We start from the raw sequence: 17,761 nt of genomic DNA on the forward strand, positions 1-17,761 counted from the left end.
CCCACCTTATACATAATACCAAACGACCCCTAACGGTAAAAAGAAAAGCCAATCCCGATTTTCCCAACTCTGATTAACACCAACCACCGCTAACGCTGCTACTACAAGGAAGGTTCAAGGGATTCGTTAAATAAGTTTGGTAGTTGAGATGGCGTTTTGCAACTGCTCCAACAATACCAGTTGGATGTCGACCTGTCATTTCACACCATGTAAGTCTGCAAAAAAAAAAAAGTTCAATTCCATTGTCGTTTTCTATTTATTGTAATTCAGATATTATTTTATTGATCATCTTTGGCTGAATATAATTTTTTGTGGTTTTCTTTCAGACTAAGACAATAAGGATGGAACTAAAAAAAAGACAGAAAGATCAAATGAGGGTTTAGTGGCAGCCATTGGACAAGGGTTGATAGAAAACGATGAACATAATCAAAGAAGTGGTAAAAAATCAAAAGTTTGTACGTTGAGAATCAGTTATGGAGGGACTTAGGCACAGACAAACAAACCAACGACAATTTCAATCTTAAGGGGAAATTTTACTTCAGAAGGTTGGGGTTCTTCGTGAATCATGGTTGGGGGAAATCCTAAATGGCTTTTTCTTCTTTTAACTGCTGGGTTTTATTTTTTGTACAGTGTCACATGGTTAGTACCGTTAGTTTTAGACAGATTTCGTTAGAAGACTTAACAAACTTAGGTATTAAAGATGCTTTATATATTTAAAGGACAAAAATGAATCGCTAAGGAAATTTCTTTGCAAGCTAAAGTACAAAAATAATTAAGTAGTCCATTTTTAATACTCCAGGTTAGCAAAGTGTCGTACGAACGTCTGGTTACATCATGTGCTTACTGATCCTGAGTAGACTTTGCAGGAGAGGCCATTAATTGGACGGATATTAAATTACAATGCAGTTCTACATAAGGTGGCCAAAACTACAAGGACTTTATTTTGCGAAGAAGAAGCTGTACAAAAGCATGGCTTCTAAACCTGGCATTCTCACTGAATGGCCATGGACATTTCTTGGAAATTTCAAGGTACCCTTTCTTGAATTACCCGACTATTTTCCACGTTTCTTTTGCAGTCAAAACATCATATATGTGTTTTTCAAGAATATATATATTCGAGAGCATGTGGCTTTCTTGATGTATCTTAACAATTTGCTTTCTTCTTTCTTCTACGGTACTATATATTGCTCCGAGTTCCAGTACAACATATGTTTTTGTTTCGTTTTTCCTGTTCTTTTCCTTTTTTCTTTGGAAAAGTGGTACTAATATGGAGCTAGGGAGATGTACGAGAAAAGGAATTCTTTTGAGCTTTTTTCCCTACCGATTTATTAAATTTGACAAGTTACAGGAAAATATGCCTTTCTTATAATAAGAGTAAGTGCGTAGTTTGTGTATTAAAAAAGTTCTACAGAATAATTAATTGCGGTCTTTTGGAATTCTCTCATAGCATATATTGGCAACGTAACTCCTTACCTTTTTCTTTTAAAGGTAAACGTAACTAATTAGCTTCATGTAACACTTCTTCAATTTCTTCTCCTCTCTTTTTTTTTGTGGTTTTTTTTACTCGTTAATTTATTGTAGCAAGGATTCTGCTGACTCTTTTAGAATATTGATTTGTGCGGGATGAAGTACTTGGTTTTGGCACCATTTGTGGCTCATAGCATATACACATATTTTATGAGCAAAGATGAAAGCCAGAGGGATCTTGTATACATAATTATACTCCCGCTTCTACTCTCGAGAGTGATTCACAACCAGATATGGATATCTCTATCTCGCTACAAGACTACCAAGGGTAATAATCGGATTGTTGATAAAAGCATTGAATTTGATCAAGTTGATAGAGAAAGCAATTGGTATGTCATTTCCTATCCTTACGCCTTAATTCATTCTTCATTTGCATTCTGCTCCACACTAAATAGTAGTAAGCGTTAAGTTACACACCCTCGTGCCCCACGGACAACCCAATTCCAAGAGAAAGCAAACATTAAGGTTTTGGTATAACTGAAGTACATTTTAAAAAAAATATATTTTCCATGAAAGTTATTTTTTAAGGTTTGATTAGGATACATTTTTCTATCAAAACAAGAAAAGTGACTTTCATCACTGTTGAAAGGAATCCAACCCCTAGTAGTTATTAATTAAGGCCCATTTTTAGCACTAATATTGACGGGTAAATTTCAGAAAAGGTCAGACAACTAGTATGTCTTTCCAAAAGTTACATAACTTTGTTTTGTAACATAAAACTTTTCATAGCAAAAAAAAAAGTCACAATGCGAGAAAATCCAACCCTTTCGATGCACCAAAATTTTTGTTACTGGTTTAAATTGCCACATTCCACATTTAATCCAGTTTTAAATCTAATAAATACCCGACCAAATTGAAAAAAGGACCCGCCCACCCTACAATTACTAATTAATAACTACTACTATACAATACATCAAATATTTGTACTCTTAACAAAGACATAATTGTCTGTTATAAAGAGGTTTGACTGTATTGTATTATTGGACAAAACAAATTAAATTGTACATGGCACTATCCATTAAATGTTAAACATATATATATATGGTGTTGGCATGTTGTAGGGATGATCAGATCATACTTAATGGGCTGTTATATTATATCGCATGCCTGATGTTGGAACAAGCTCATCACCCGCCTTTGTGGAGAACATCATTATTATTGCGTTGCTTCATATTGGTCCTGTCGAGTTTCTCTATTACTGGCTTCACAGAGCTCTGCACCACCATTTTCTCTACTCTCGTTACCATTCCCATCACCACTCCTCCATTGCTACTGAGCCCATCACTTGTAAGTTGTCCTCTCAAAAACGTCGTTTTGTATCATTTTTCTATATTTTAGTGATGAGGACTTACAAAGTACTTATTGTATTTAATTTGGCAGCTGTAATTCATCCATTTGCTGAGCACTTATCATATTTCTCGCTCTTTGCCATACCATTGCTCACAACTGTATTCACTGGGACTGTTTCTATAGCTGCAGTTGGTACTTATGTCACCTATATTGATTTCATGAACAACATGGGGCATTGCAACTTTGAGCTCATCCCTAAGTAGATATTCTCTGTATTTCCCCCTCTCAAGTACTTGATGTATACGCCCTCGTGAGTCTTCTTCCCTATATTTCAGCGAGCTTAATTCTACACAATATATTTACCCAATCAGCTCACGTATATGGTAATTATAACTACACTACATTCTTATAACAAGCAATGTTAAATTCCTATAGAATATCTGGCACATTTGTAATAGTTACATCTAAGTTTCAATGATGACAATTGTGCAAAACTAAATCCTATCTATATTAATTGTAGGGATCAAGACATCAACAGATGGAAATGGAATCAAATCAAATCAAATGAGACGATGCCTGGACAAAAAGGAAACTGAATCACAGAAGATTCAGCAGAAACTCAAGCCAAGAAGACCAAGAAGGACGAAAGGAAGGACGAAAGTAATAGGAAACAACTTGAGTGGGAAGCATATCATAGTAGGAGACAATTAAAAGTGCTGCTCCTTTATTTGATAAAACATGAAGCACTCCTTTGGATTAATTAATCCACTCCACGGAGACAAATTGAAATGCTACCCATCTCCTCAATAAAGCATGGAGCATTTCGGTATGGAACAAGAGCACTCTTTGGAATAATAAATCTAGCCCATCTCTCTTGAAGAGAACAAAGACACCTTTCTCGAAATACCAATACACAACAATACTCGCCTATAAGAACACTGGCAAGCTCAAGGATTGAAGGCACGCAACTACAAACACTGTCTTCTTAGTCTCTCTAGTTCTCAATACAAGCACTGTTTTCTTAAATTTACAAGTGTCATAAAATATAGAAAGAGTTAGAACACAAAAGAGAGTTGTGTCAACATCCAGAAATTATTGTTGCTAAGCATCATTGGTGGTGAACGAGCTAAAACCATCACTATTGTAATTCTTTCTCAAGATCTAAGAGAACCCTTGTGACCCAAGGGAAACTGGACGTAAGTACCACACCGGTACCGAACCAGTATAAAAACTGATGCGTCATGTTTTACTTTAAATTCATTGTATTCATCCTTATTCTATTCGTGTGTTGTACGAAAACTAGTCGACTAAACTCAAACTTAGTTAACTAAGTTTTAATAGTCCACAATTCATTCCTCCCTCTTGTACTTTCAATTGGTATCAGAGCGAGGCTCACTAACTTTGTTTAACAACTAGTGAGGAAAAGATCATGGGATCAAACACAGTCGTCGGTGCATTATTTCAAGAAGGAACCTTTCAAGTACGACCTCCGTATTTCAACAGACAACATTTCAACATTTTTCTCACTGAAAAGTTCGTATGGAAACATACACTATGTCATATGACATCAAAGTTTGGCGTGTTATCAAAAAGGAAAATTTTTCAATTCCGCCAAAGAAAGATGCGGATTGTCAAGTCATTGTATCAACTGATCCACTTGAATTAGATGATTACACTGATGAACAAACTGTTGCTATAACTGTTAATGCCAAAGAAAACAATCTACTGTATAATGCTATCAATGGAGAAGAGTATGAAAAGATTTCAAGCTGTAAAATTGTCAAGGAAATGTGAGATAAATTGGAGATCACATATGAAGGAACCAACAAGGTAAAAGAAACAAGGATCAATCTTCTAGTTCATGACTATGAGCTATTTCAAATGAAGGATAAAGAATCAGTGGAAGAAATGTTCACCAGGTTTAGCAAAATTCTTGGAGATCTAAAATTCTTTGGTAGATCAATAAAGAGCCGAGAACAAGTCAGAAAAATCCTTAGAATTCTGCCCACAATTTGGCAGCCCAAGGTTATTGCTCTGGAATGTCAGGACCTTGACAAAATATCTTATAATGAACTTAGAGGTGATCTAATTGCCTTTGAGAAAACTCAATTGGACATGCAAATTCAACAAGAAAAGAAAAAAATTGTAGCCTTTAAAGCAACCGTGGCTGAGCCAGAAAATGAAGAGGAAGAGGAAGAAGAAGAACAGGATGAAAACATAGCCATGCTTTCCTAAGTTGTAGCAAGCATGATAAGGAAGAACAGAAATAGCAGAAGAGGGAAATCAAACTTCAGAAAAGGAAGGACAAATAATGAAAATGATAAAAATGATGGAAGATGCTATGAATGTGGAAAACATGGACACATTCAAGCTGATTGTCGTGTACCGAAGAAGAAACTCAGCAGAAACTTTCAAAAGTTAAAGTCTTTTGGAGCCTGGAGTGATGAAGAAGAGTCTGACCATGAAGAAATTGCAAATATGTATTTCATGGCCATAAAAGAAGATAGCAATGGGGACTCAGGAGAGCTTGGGCTCATGAAAAATGAAGGAGCAGATGAAGAAGAAGACTCAGGTGAACTTGGTCTTATGGCAGTCGAGGGAACTAGTGCGGTACGTCTTCCTACATGTTTCAACTGTTATGAACTTCAAAAATTTGTTGATATTGCTCTTGCAGATATTGAAAGAGTTTTAAATGAACTCAGAAAAATCCAAAGAGAAAAAACGGACTGGGCCTTGAAACTGGAAGTTTGTGAAATTGAGCATGACATGCTTCAAGATGAAGTAAATGAACTTCAACTTTAACTGAATGGATTACAAAGATCCACTAGTCATAGTTCCGTCAAATCAAATCAGACAACACCTCATAACTCTTTGATTAGAACTAGAAACTCTCATGCATGCTCTTACTGTGGTAAAAATGATCACAACATTAACCAATGCAGGAACAAAATCAGAATAGAAAAAGGCTCTAAAAATACCAATAATCCATCGTGTTTTTATTGTGGAAAACATGGTCACACTTCTAACCATTGCAAGTTCAAGGACAATAGGAGATGGCTCTGGCGACCTAAATCCTCTAGTCAAGCTAACACTCAAAAATCTAACCATTCAGGACCCAAGCAGGCTTGGGTACCTAAAAACAAATAATCTTGTTTTGAAGGAACACCGCAAGATGAATCGAAAAGGAAAATGGTATCTTGACAGTGCGTGTTTCAAACATATGACTGGTGATAAACAATTGTTCAAAACAGTCACCAAACTAGATGGAGTAACAATTACCTTTGGAGATAAATCAAAAGGAAACGTAATTGGAGTTAAAAAAGTTGCTCTAAGCTCAACATGTGATGTGGATGAAGTATACATAGATGATAAGCTCGGTTGTAATCTTCTAAGTATCAGTCAACTGTGTGACAATGACTATGGGGTTAATTTTAAGAAACATGGCTGGTTTATAGAAGACAAATCAGGTAAAGTTATTCTCTCAGGGAATAAAGACAGGAATGTCTATACTATCAGTAATATAGATAGTCTTGGTAATCAAATTTGTCTTGTTTATGTGATTGATGACCCTTGGGTTTGGTATAGAAAGTTTGGACATGCTAGCATGCATACTATTTTAAAACTTTCTAAACATGATCTTGTCATTGGTCTTCCAAAGCTAGATTTTTCAAAAGATCATATTTGTGTTGCATGTCAATTAGAAAAACAAACTCGCTCATCAATCAAAATAAAAAATATTATTTCTATTACTAAACCACTTATACTATTGCATATGGATTTGTTTGGTCCAACTAGAACTGCTAGTATAAGTGGTAAAAAAATATGCTTTTATCATTGTGGTCTCGATTTACGTGAGTTATTTTTCTAAGTTATAAAGATGAAGCCCTAAAAAATTTTGAAGTTTTATGTAAGAAGGTCCAATATGAAAAAGGATACTATATTTCCACTATCAGAAGTGATAACGGAGGAGAATTTGAAAGCAGAACCTTTGAAAACTTTTGCAATGACCAAGGAATCTCTCACAACTTCTCTTCACCAAGATCCCCTCAACAAAATGGAGTGGTGGAACATAAAAATAGAACATTACAGGACATGGCAAGAACCATGATTGTGAAAAATTCTCTACCTCACCATTTCTGGGCAGAAGCTGTAAGCACAACATGTCATATTATCAACAGGTGTTTAATTCGACCCATTCTGAAAAAGACTTCATATGAGCTATGGAATGGTAAAAACCCCAACATTAGTTACTTTCATCCTTTTGGATGCAAATGCTTCATTCACAATAATGGAAAGGACAATTTGGGTAAGTTTGATCCAAAAAGCGACGAAGGTATATTCCTTGAATATTCTCCCTCAAGTAGAGCATATAGAATTTACAATAAAATAACCTTATGCATTGAAGAATCAATTCATGTTATTTTTTTTTATATTAACCCTCGCTCAAGGAATGAAAAACTTTCTGAAGATGAGGAAATTTCTATTGTTCCAAAGTCTGTTATTGTAGGAAAAGACTGTCAAAAGGAGTCAATGTTCATCGAAATTAGTCAACTGAGGAACATAATGAAATCCAAGAATCTTCTTCAATAGAATAATCGACTACTGAGGAAAGGGAACCAACCACAAATATTCCAAATGAATGGAAAAGTGAACCTGGATATCCTTACAAATTCATTATTGGAAATCCACAGGAAGGAATCATTACCAGAAGATCTCAAAAACTCAACTCTCACATGACTCTAATTTCTCAACTTGAGCCAAAGAAAGTGGATGAAGCACTAAAAGACGTTTACTGGATCAAAGCAATGAAAGATGAACTTGATCAATTTGAAAGAAATAAAGTGTGGAAAATTGATCCAAAACCTTCAAGTACTTCTATTGTAGGAACCAAACGGGTTTACAAAAATAAGCTAAATGAATCCGGACTAGTGGTACGAAATAAAGCACAGCTTGTTACGCAAGGTTATTCTCAGCAAGAAGGAATTGACTACGATAAAACATTCGCACCTGTAGCAAGATTAGAATCTATTCGAATATTACTTGCCTTTGTTGCTCATAAAGGATTCAAACTATTCTAAATGGATGTAAAAAGTGCATTTCTAAATGGATACATCTCTGAAGAAGTTTACATAAAGCAACCTCCCTGATTTGTAAATGATACTCTCCCAGATCATGTATACAAGTTGACTAAAGCTCTATACGGATTCAAGCAAGCTCCCCGAGCCTGCTATGAAAGATTAAGTTCCTTCTTTCTAAATCAAGGTTTCAAACGAGGTAATATCGATACAACTATGTTTATTAAGTGCTCAAATTCAGTTAATCTTATTACTCAAATTTATATTGACGATATTATTTTTGGAAATCCTAGCTCTGTTCTATGCGAAGAATTTGCTCAGTCTATGAAAGGAGAATTTAAAATGAGTATGATGGGAGAGCTAACTTACTTTCTTGGACTACAAATCAAAAAATCTCTCAAAGGGATCTTTATCAGTCAAACCAAGTACATCAAGGAGCTTATAAAGAAATTTGGCATGGAGAACGCAAAGCCCATTGGGACTCCAATGAGTCCAACAACTACACTTGATGAAAATAATAATGGAAAAAGTGTTGATGAAACTACGTATAGAGGAATGATTGGATCCTTATTATATCTCACTGCCAGTCGACCAGATATAATGTTCAGTGTGTGTAAATGTGCAAGGTTATAGTCAGCTCCAAAGGAATCCCATCTTACTACCGTTAAACACATTATAAGATATTTTATTGGGACCTTTGAATTAGGATTATGGTATGTTCACTCTAACAATTTTTTCTTGAAAGGTTTTTCAGATTCAGATTTTGAAGGTGATAAGATCGACAGGAAAAGTACTAGTGGCACATGCCAACTTTTGGGAAATGCATTAGTTTCCTGTCATAGCAAGAAACAAAATTGTGTTGCCCTGTCAATAACTGAACCAGAATATTTAGCTGTTGAAAGTTGCTGTACACGAGTTCTTTGGATCATGCATCAACTTCTCGACTATGATTTATCTCTTACCTCTACTCCTATATTTTGTGATAATACTAGTGCTATATGTTTGGCAAAACATTCTGTGCATCACTCCAGAGCAAAGCATATAGAAATCAAGCATTATTTTATCCGTGATCATATTGCTAAAGGTGATATTGTATTAGTATTCATTAGTACTGAATCTCAACTTGATGATATTTTTACATAACCTCTTTTAGAAAAAATTTTTTGTCTACTACAAAAATATATTGGCATTATGTCTGTTATATAAAACAAATATTTTGTATATGTTTAAACTATTTTATTTTCTTTCTTATGTGTGTTTAATTTTACTTTGATGTAAGTGTAATTATTACACCTCCATCAGTACCGCCAAAACATCTCCTCAGAAGAGTCACTTCTTTTTGAATCCGTTCTTTCCTTTAACTAATGCAACCCTTCAACCTTCCCAACGTCTAGATAAGAACCCTCTTCTCTCCCTATCCAAAGAAACCCTCACCATGGTGAAAAGAAACCTCTAATTTTTCACTGCCACTAGAAGAAGCAGAAGGTTAAAGAAAACCCTCAACCCTGAAGAAACTGTAGACTTGGAATCATCCATCGACTCAGATTTCCTCAAGACCGACAATGAAAGCAGTAAATCTTCTGAGGACCTTCCCATTAGCCAGAAAAAGGCAGGAAAGAGGCCCATGGAGCAAACCCCTAAAAAATCAGCATGCAAGAAAGGGAAAGTGAAGAGTACAAAATTTGAGCCAGAGGACAAATTAATCTTCTATGGACCAAGTGAGAAATCAAGATTTGAGTCCTATAAGTCGAAATCTATGGCTTATGGATGCACTATAAGTCTCTCTCTTTTAAAAAATTTGTACTGTGATGTGATTGCTGTTTTTGATTTTCAACAGCTTTCCTCTCTGTTCGATACTATTGGGAGCTCCGTGTATGAAGAGCCTGTGAGAATGTTATATGCAAATTTATTTGTGAATGATAAAGATGACTTGGAGTCCATGGTTCTAGGCACTCGAGTTGTTCTTGACGCTTATCAATTTAAGAAGATTTTTTCTGCTAAGTTTAACGGGTATGAGGTTTTTGTGCAAAATTCCTGGCCAAAAGATTTTGAAGTTTTCTTAGAAGAAGCAAAAACCTTCATGTCTGATAATCCTCCCGACATTGGTCCTAAAAATTTAAAGTTTGAACACCGGGTTTTGGCCCACATGATAGCCACTACTTTACTTCCTAAAACTTGGTCCCTCAGCACTTTGTCTACCAGAGATATCCTTGTTCTTTACTGTCTAGTGAACGACAAAAGACTCAACTGGTTTGTATGGATTCGTCAATATATGCTTGAGAGTATCATGGATATATCCTCTTCTGCTGCTTGTCTACCCTATGGCCTTTTTATCTCATATATTCTTGGAGTAATGAAGGTTGATTTGGCACCTTTCACACCCAAGCATATTACCAGTACCTATGACAAGAAAGCCTTCTCTATGATGGGTTACACTTTAAGTGATGATGGATGGGTCAAGCGCGCCAAAGTTGAAAGTGTCCCAGCGCAAGTTGAAGCTCCCACTGAACCTCTAGAGTCTCATTCAGCAATATCTAGATGGTGTAAAACTCATGCTCGTTGAGATGAAAGAGCAGGTAGACAAAATCAGGGAAGTCACCAAGGAAACAGGTACAGATGTGGCAAAGATTAGGATGAATATGGGAGCCACACGGAGACAAGGAACCAGGGCATTTAACTCCATGACAGAAAAAATGGACAAGCTCGTCAAAGTTGTTGAAACCTCCTATGACTCTTTCTGCACCAAAGTGATCAATACCCTCAAGTACTTCCTGAGGAGAAATTAAGGTGTGTTTGTGTGTGTTAAAAATAATCTTTTTTGTGCTTGCTTTTGTTTTAAGACACATTTTTTGCATTGATCTGTATGAACCATCACTCTATGCCTCCGCTGAAGGCATTACTTATGCTGCCCTAACTAGTATGCATATTATCTATATATTATTTCCTATGTTGTAATATAACAAACAAATACTTAAGTCTTCTAACCATCACACAACAATACTCGCCTATAAGAACACTAGCAAGCTCAAGTATTGAAGGCACGCAACTACAAATACTGTCTTCTAAGTCTCTCTAGTTCTCAATACAAGCACTGTATTCTTAAGTCTACAAGAGTCATAAAAGATTGAAAGAGTTAGAACACAAAAGAGAGTTGTGTCAACATCCAGAAATTATTATTGCTAAACGACGTTGGTGGTGAACGAGCTAAAACCATCACTGTTGTAATTCTTTATCAAGATCTAAGAGAACCCTTGTGACCCAAGAAAAACTGGGCGTAAGTACCACACCGGTACCGAACCTGTATAAAAACTGTTGTGTCATGTTTTACTTTAAATTCATTGTATTCATCCTTACCCTATTCGCGTGTTGTATGAAAACTAATCGACTAAACTCAAACTTAGTTAACTAAGTTTTAATAGTCCACAATTCACCCCACCTCTTGTGCTTTCAGTAATTGCTGAAATTCTGTACTCCATATGTGAAGATCCTGTTTATTCTTTGGCCACTAATATCTACGTTTTGATGACACACATACCACTCACTACATCACACTCAATTCAGGACAAATTATTCTCTTTTTATGCCAATGTATGGCTATATCTATGATACAGTCGACAAGTCATCAGACATATTGTAAGAAATGTCACTTGAGATGGAAGCTGAAGTGCTTGACGTGGTGCACCTTACATATCTAATAACCCCAGAATCCATCTACCATCTCCGTCTGGGGTTAGCATCCTTGGCCTCGAAGCCTCAGTCATCTAAATGGTATTTCTGGTTAATGTGGACTGTCAAACTATGGTCAATAATGATTTCTTGGATTTATGGGCACACATTTATTGTCGAGAGAAATTTGTTCAAGAATCTCAAATTACAAACTTGGGCTATCCCAAAGTATCGCATACAAGTAAGTAATGAAATATCATTCAAGATTGTTTCATATTTTCGATCCGCTGTTACAAAGATTATTCGGCATGATTCTTGATTGTGTTGCAGTACTTTATGAAATGGCGAAGAGATACTATTAACAAGTTGATTGAGGAAGCAATCATGGAAGCAGATCAGATAGGCATAAAAGTTTTGAGCCTTGGACTCTTAAATCAGGCAAGTCAAAGTATGTCTAAAAAGTCTAATAATACTCATCCTTACTTTATCTATGAGAAACGTGCGTGACATATTCTTAACTAGTAATTTTGTTGCAAGCTTCTGTAAAATTTTATGTAAGCTATCACAAAATTGTTGTTATGGAGAAAAAGAATTAAAGAAAATTCACCCCTCACCCGATATCACGGTTTGTATGCTTTTTTATACGAATGTAACTTTCTAGGAAGAGAAGCTGAATAGCAATGGTGAACTTTACATAAGGAGAAATCCTCAGCTGAAAGTGAAGGTGATAGATGGAAGTAGCGTGGCTGTTGCTGTGGTCATAAACTCCATTCCTAAGGGAACTTCCCAAGTTGTCCTTCGCGGCCATTTATCCAAAGTTGCTTACTCCATTGCCTTAGCCTTGTGCAAAGGAGGAATTGATGTATATTTGATTATTAATCTACTCAACAATATTTGTTTTCCTTTCTCTTATTTTGAATGTAATTTTTGTGTATATTGTTGTCATGTTAGACGAAGAGGAGTACAAGAGACTTAACACAAAGCTAACACCCGAGGCTGCGTCTAAGTTGGTCATGTTGAAATCTTATAATGTTTCAAAGGTACGTGTTTACCCGAAAAACGGATAGAGTTGAATTTATACGTAATTCTAAAGATACGTGGTATAACTTGGTACAAATTGGAAAAATAAATAAAAATATATCGAATTTTAATTGTAAAAAGAATGAATAAAAACCCAAATGGAATAAAGAGTGATTGATAGGAGAACAGGATGAATCAATATCAAAGTCAAAAAAAGGATAATGTTTGCTAGATGTTATGTAAATCTCAATGTGTGAATGAATGAATGTCCCTTTGTACAGATGATAACCACTCTTAATATAGTGAGAGAATCATACTTTAGATATAATTAAAAATACAGAATGGGGATCCCATGATAGATAAATTAATAAGCTTTTCCTTAATTCAAGCCGTGATTTCTGCCGAGATTCTATCCCCAAATGCGGTTATAACGGCTTTTTTGTTCTTTGGCTCGGTCTCGATCTTGGCCGGTCTCGGTATCGATCGGTCTCTGGGTCTCGAGCTCGACCTTCCAACTTCACATCATAACTCGATATTATAATAATGAACCTCGATCCATCATGCTCCAATCTTGATTAGTTACACAAAGGGCAAACTCGATTTTGACTGTATACAAATAGTCCCCTCGTTTCTCGGAAAGAAGGTTGCGAGAAACGATATGATCTTTTAACCTCCGACTAGATGAATACTGACGTCTGCGATGAGCCCGATTATGACGTATATGACAAACATCCAGTCGGTCCAGTTATCAAGGTATTAAATACGCGTCAGTCGATGGTCGGCCACTGCTAATTTTGAACCGTACTGTGAAATCTATAAATAGCCCCCTTCTTCATTATTTCAAACTTTTACCTTCAAATCGTTTTCATTCCAATCTTCACAGTTCTTCGCCTTCCCAAAGCTCCCTATTTCCAGGTTTTGGAATTTCTTTGCTTGTTCTTCTCAAAGCACCAAATACTTTAATCTCCTTTCTTATTTGTTCACAAAAATTTAGATGGCAAAAATATCTAAAACCGTTCCGCAGAAAGAGGCTGCTTCCTCATCTCGGCCGGCCGGTGAGAAAACAGTGGTGGAGCCACGCCTTGAAGAACTTGTTCTCGAGGGGTGCGTTATTGATTCCGACTTTAAGGTCGAGAAACCCTCATCGGTTGCTGGTTGATGTGAGCTAGTATCGAGATATATATGCTCGATACCAAAAATTCTTCTTGATCTGGTGAAAAACGACTGCAATTGGGAAAACAAAGAGGTTGTGATACCGACACCGGAGGAGGCGATCACTACCCACGTAGAAGGGTATCTGAGTGTTTACACTTATACTTTTATGCTGGTCCTCTCAATTCATTTATCGTCAATTTTTGCAAGAAATACCAGGTGACCTTCGGTCAAATTTACCCTTCTTTCTGGAGGATTGTGATACTGCTTCGTTTCTTTGTGAGCAAAATCAACGGGCTTCCCTTCACCCTCGACCACTTCGTAAGATTATATAGCACTCGACTTTACTGAGGTGGGCTGATAAAGCTTCAATGCCGGGCCACTAAGGCGTTCACCTCGAGCATAGATGAAGATAAAGATCGGGGTTGGATGGGCCGGTTCGTTCGAGTGAAGACCTTAGACCCAATCCCGACTGAGAGTATACCATTTCCCGAGAAATGGAATATGAATCGTAAGTATGATCCCGTTTTTAGTTTTTGTTGTTTTTACTTCTTCATCTTTTCTTATCAGTGTTTTTCTTGATGCAGCCATTGCTTGAATGTCGGGTGCGGTTCCCCACCTCAAGAACTGGGTCAGGAGACTGTTTCGACATCAACATACGCCGAGCGCACGCGGCGCAATTTGTCAAAGGGTCGGTGGGAGGCTCATACTCATAGTAAGCCTTCTTCTTGGCTTACCGATTTGCCTATCGTTCAAGCATTTTTTCTCAAGTATGTGTTTATTTACTTTCTCCTTTTGTAGGTCTCAGAAAGGATGCGGTTATGAGACCCTCGCTCGGAGATGAAGAGGATTTACTGCCTATCTCAAAACCGGCAATAGAGATTAAGAGAAAAAAGGCCTCGAACCCCGATTGTCAAAAACCAAAAAAGAGAGCGGCTTGTAAACCCAGAGGAACACAATCCCATTGACTATGGAGTCAGTCCTGAGTCTAAGGGATGAAGAAAAAGAAGAAGAAGAAGAAGAAGAAGAAGAAGAAGAAGAAGAAGAAGAAGAAGAAGAAGAAAGTGACTCTGGGCTGGTGGCCCGTGCACGAGCTAGCACCGATATTCAAAACATTTCGGTACCAGTGGAAGTTGATATTGCTCCGTCCAGGCTTGATGAGGTTGGGAAGGAGACTTCGACCCAAGTTCTCGAGCCGAGGGGGACCGAGGATGTTTTACCTCGGGGCAAAGAGACCGTCGAAGAGGCGGTGGATGCCGGTGTAGGAACTGAGCTTGAGGATCCCCAAGACGGAGGCTGCGCCCCGAAAAACCTACTTAGGGCAATAGAGATCCGGGATTCCCCCTCGTTTCCTTCATTTTGCAGTCGATGATACGTGACGCTCAGGCCATGGAGGCCTATCACAGGGAAGGAGCCCATAAATAGGTAGATCCTTTTCGTGGTTATTTTGTCGGGGTAGAAGATGTCACCGGTCTTGGTGACTCAGAGGCTCCAAATAAGAGCTCGAGTGAGGTGGGAGTGTCATATCTTTTCAAAGAAGCTCAATAGGCCCTAAAACGGGTAAGTTCATATTTTCTCTTTGTCGATTTTCATACTTGTATTTTTATTTCCTTGTATAATTCCTTTTTTCTATTCTTGTAGGCTTCTGCGCTTCATCACGAGGCATTCCTCCGATCCCGAGGGGAGCTGAGCCGGTACGAAGCCTAAATATGAAAGCTTATTGAGGAGAGACATGCTTTCAAGCTTCTCAGTGAGAAGAGAGAAAGAGAAGCAAAAGGACCTCGGGCTGAGCTAGAAGCAGCTCAGAAAGAACAAGCCGATCTGACCAAGCAGGTAAAAAGAAATTTTGAAGTTATTGTCACTGACTCGGGCGTGATGGCTAACAGTTCAATTCCATAGGTCTAGCAAAATTTCAACTTTATTAGGAAGCTTCGTGTTGAAGTGGACAAAGTGAAAGAGGAGGCCGAGGAGCGGAAAAAAAACATGGACCTCCTTGCCTCAGAAAAGGAGGCTGCCCGAGCTCAACTGGCCTCGACTGGGACTCAACTCCGAGGCTTGAAAGAGAAGGCCTTGGTGCAAGCCAAGGAAATCGAGGAGTTCCAGAATTGGTTGGGCTCAACAACTTTTGATCGAGAGAGACTGGCCACAGAACTTGCAGCGACCAAATCGGAGGTCGAAACAGCCACGGCAAATGCTGACGCAATGGTGGCCGTGTACTGGTACGATGTTGGAGCTGCTCAGGTTCGATCAAAGGAGGTTGCCGAAGCTGCTCAGGCTCGAGAAAACTGGGTTGCCGATCATGCTAAATGCCAGTCTCGAAGGGAGACTCTCAAGGAGATCCATGCTCGTGGCTTCGATCTTACAGCCGAGATCGAGAATGCTAAGGAGCTCGAGGCCGAAGCCATAGTGTTGGCCTTTCTTGATGATGATGATGATACCGAGAGTATGCGCGGATCTGAAAGCGAAGGGGGCCTCGAGGGCGAAGATACTTCTCCCGGAGAGGACTAAGTCCTTTAGGATTAGTATGTTTTGTGTTTCTTTTAAGAACGTTTCGGTCTTTTGTAGATAACCTTGATCGGGCCATGCTGCCCTTGTAAATGATTTTTGACATATATATAAAAAAACTTTCTTCCTTTCTGCCTTATAGAATTATGAAGTTATATTCTAAGGTCGGGGTTCAGATAATTTGATCAAAACCGAACTAGTGTAGCCCTTAGGCCTTTTGATCGAGTGAGTGCTTACTCGAACTCGAAGTAAAGTAACCCTTAGGTTTTTAGTTGAGCGAGGACGGTCTCTCGAACTCAAAGTAGAAAATAGCCCTTAGGCTTTATGGGTGAGTGAGTGCCTGCTCGAACTCGAAGTAAAGTAACCCTTAGGTTTTTACTTGAGCGAGGACGGTCTCTCAAACTCAAGACAATAAACAGCCCTTAGGCTTTATGTTCGAGTGAGTGCTTGCTCAAACTCGAAGTAAAGTAACCCTTAGGCTTTTGTAAGAAAGATTGTTTATGGCTTTGTCCCCTTTTCGGCTTGAAAGAGTTTCTTATCATTCGTATTTATGAAACTTGTAATGCCTTAGCATGAAATACGGAATTGTTCGAGAGTTCGAACAATTTTGTACTCATTAGAGTTTTTGAGGCTTGATATTATCGAAGCCTTTTATGATTTTGCCGGGGGGTAGCTTTTTTAACCGGTTTATGATTGATTTCGAAGGCCTGTTTTGTTACGGAATTTAGACGTCTCCGATTCGTGTTAATTCGGTCGTAGCCTCTTTAGTCCGGGATTTGTGTCTTAGGCTTATGGTCTTCGGAGTTTGCCTCTTGGGCTTATGATCTTCAGAGTTTATATAATTCGATCTTGTTGATTTTTCGGACGGCAGTCCCCGATTTGTAGGGGTAATCATTCGAACTCCGGTCATGGTTGGCCCTTAAGCCTGTTTGCATAATAAATCGAGTAGAAGAACCTTTCTGAGGTGTGAGATATCGGTAAAGTAGAAATTTCTCTTTATAAGTCATTATACATGTGTACATGTTTTGTGCCAGGGCTCGAGCAAACTGCGCAGGCATGGTTCGTTTGACCATTTGTCCCTTACAAACCTTTCCTATCGAGACCCTGTTTTCATGAAGTAACTTACTTGCATCGAACTTGATATTCAAGGGAAATGCCCCCCAGTATTCAAGGTTGATTGTAAAGAGGCCTCAGATACTGTTGAATTGTTCTAAGTTAGCACGATCAATGGTTGCCTCATTAAAAACCTCGCCAGAAAACCCATTTGGGATAAAACTAGTCTAAGGGAAAAAGAGTGCAATGCATGCTTTCAGACCAAAAGGCTTCGTGTTGAAGAATCCATCCCTGTTTCCGGTCGAACACCTGCAAGGGTTAGTTTTGAAATACAAATGAACATGGGAGGATCGTACCTTAGCAGTAGTATCATTTTAGGTGCGATACATTCCAATTGCTCGGTAGTTGTTTGCCGTTTATCATACCGAGCTTGTAGGGTCCTTTTCTGACGATTTCGAGAACCTGATACGGCC

The 17,761-nt window shown here is 38.0% G+C and overlaps 1 pseudogene; it reads left to right on the forward strand.

Annotated features, from left to right (window-relative positions):
- The first annotated feature begins 312 nt into the window (after positions 1-312).
- On the forward strand, positions 313-16,238 carry LOC142173767 (very-long-chain aldehyde decarbonylase CER1-like; annotated as a pseudogene).
- Positions 16,239-17,761: the final 1,523 nt, after the last annotated feature.

Source organism: Nicotiana tabacum, chromosome 19 (assembly GCF_000715075.1).
Source record: "Nicotiana tabacum cultivar K326 chromosome 19, ASM71507v2, whole genome shotgun sequence".
NCBI classification, from domain to species: domain Eukaryota; kingdom Viridiplantae; phylum Streptophyta; class Magnoliopsida; order Solanales; family Solanaceae; genus Nicotiana; species Nicotiana tabacum.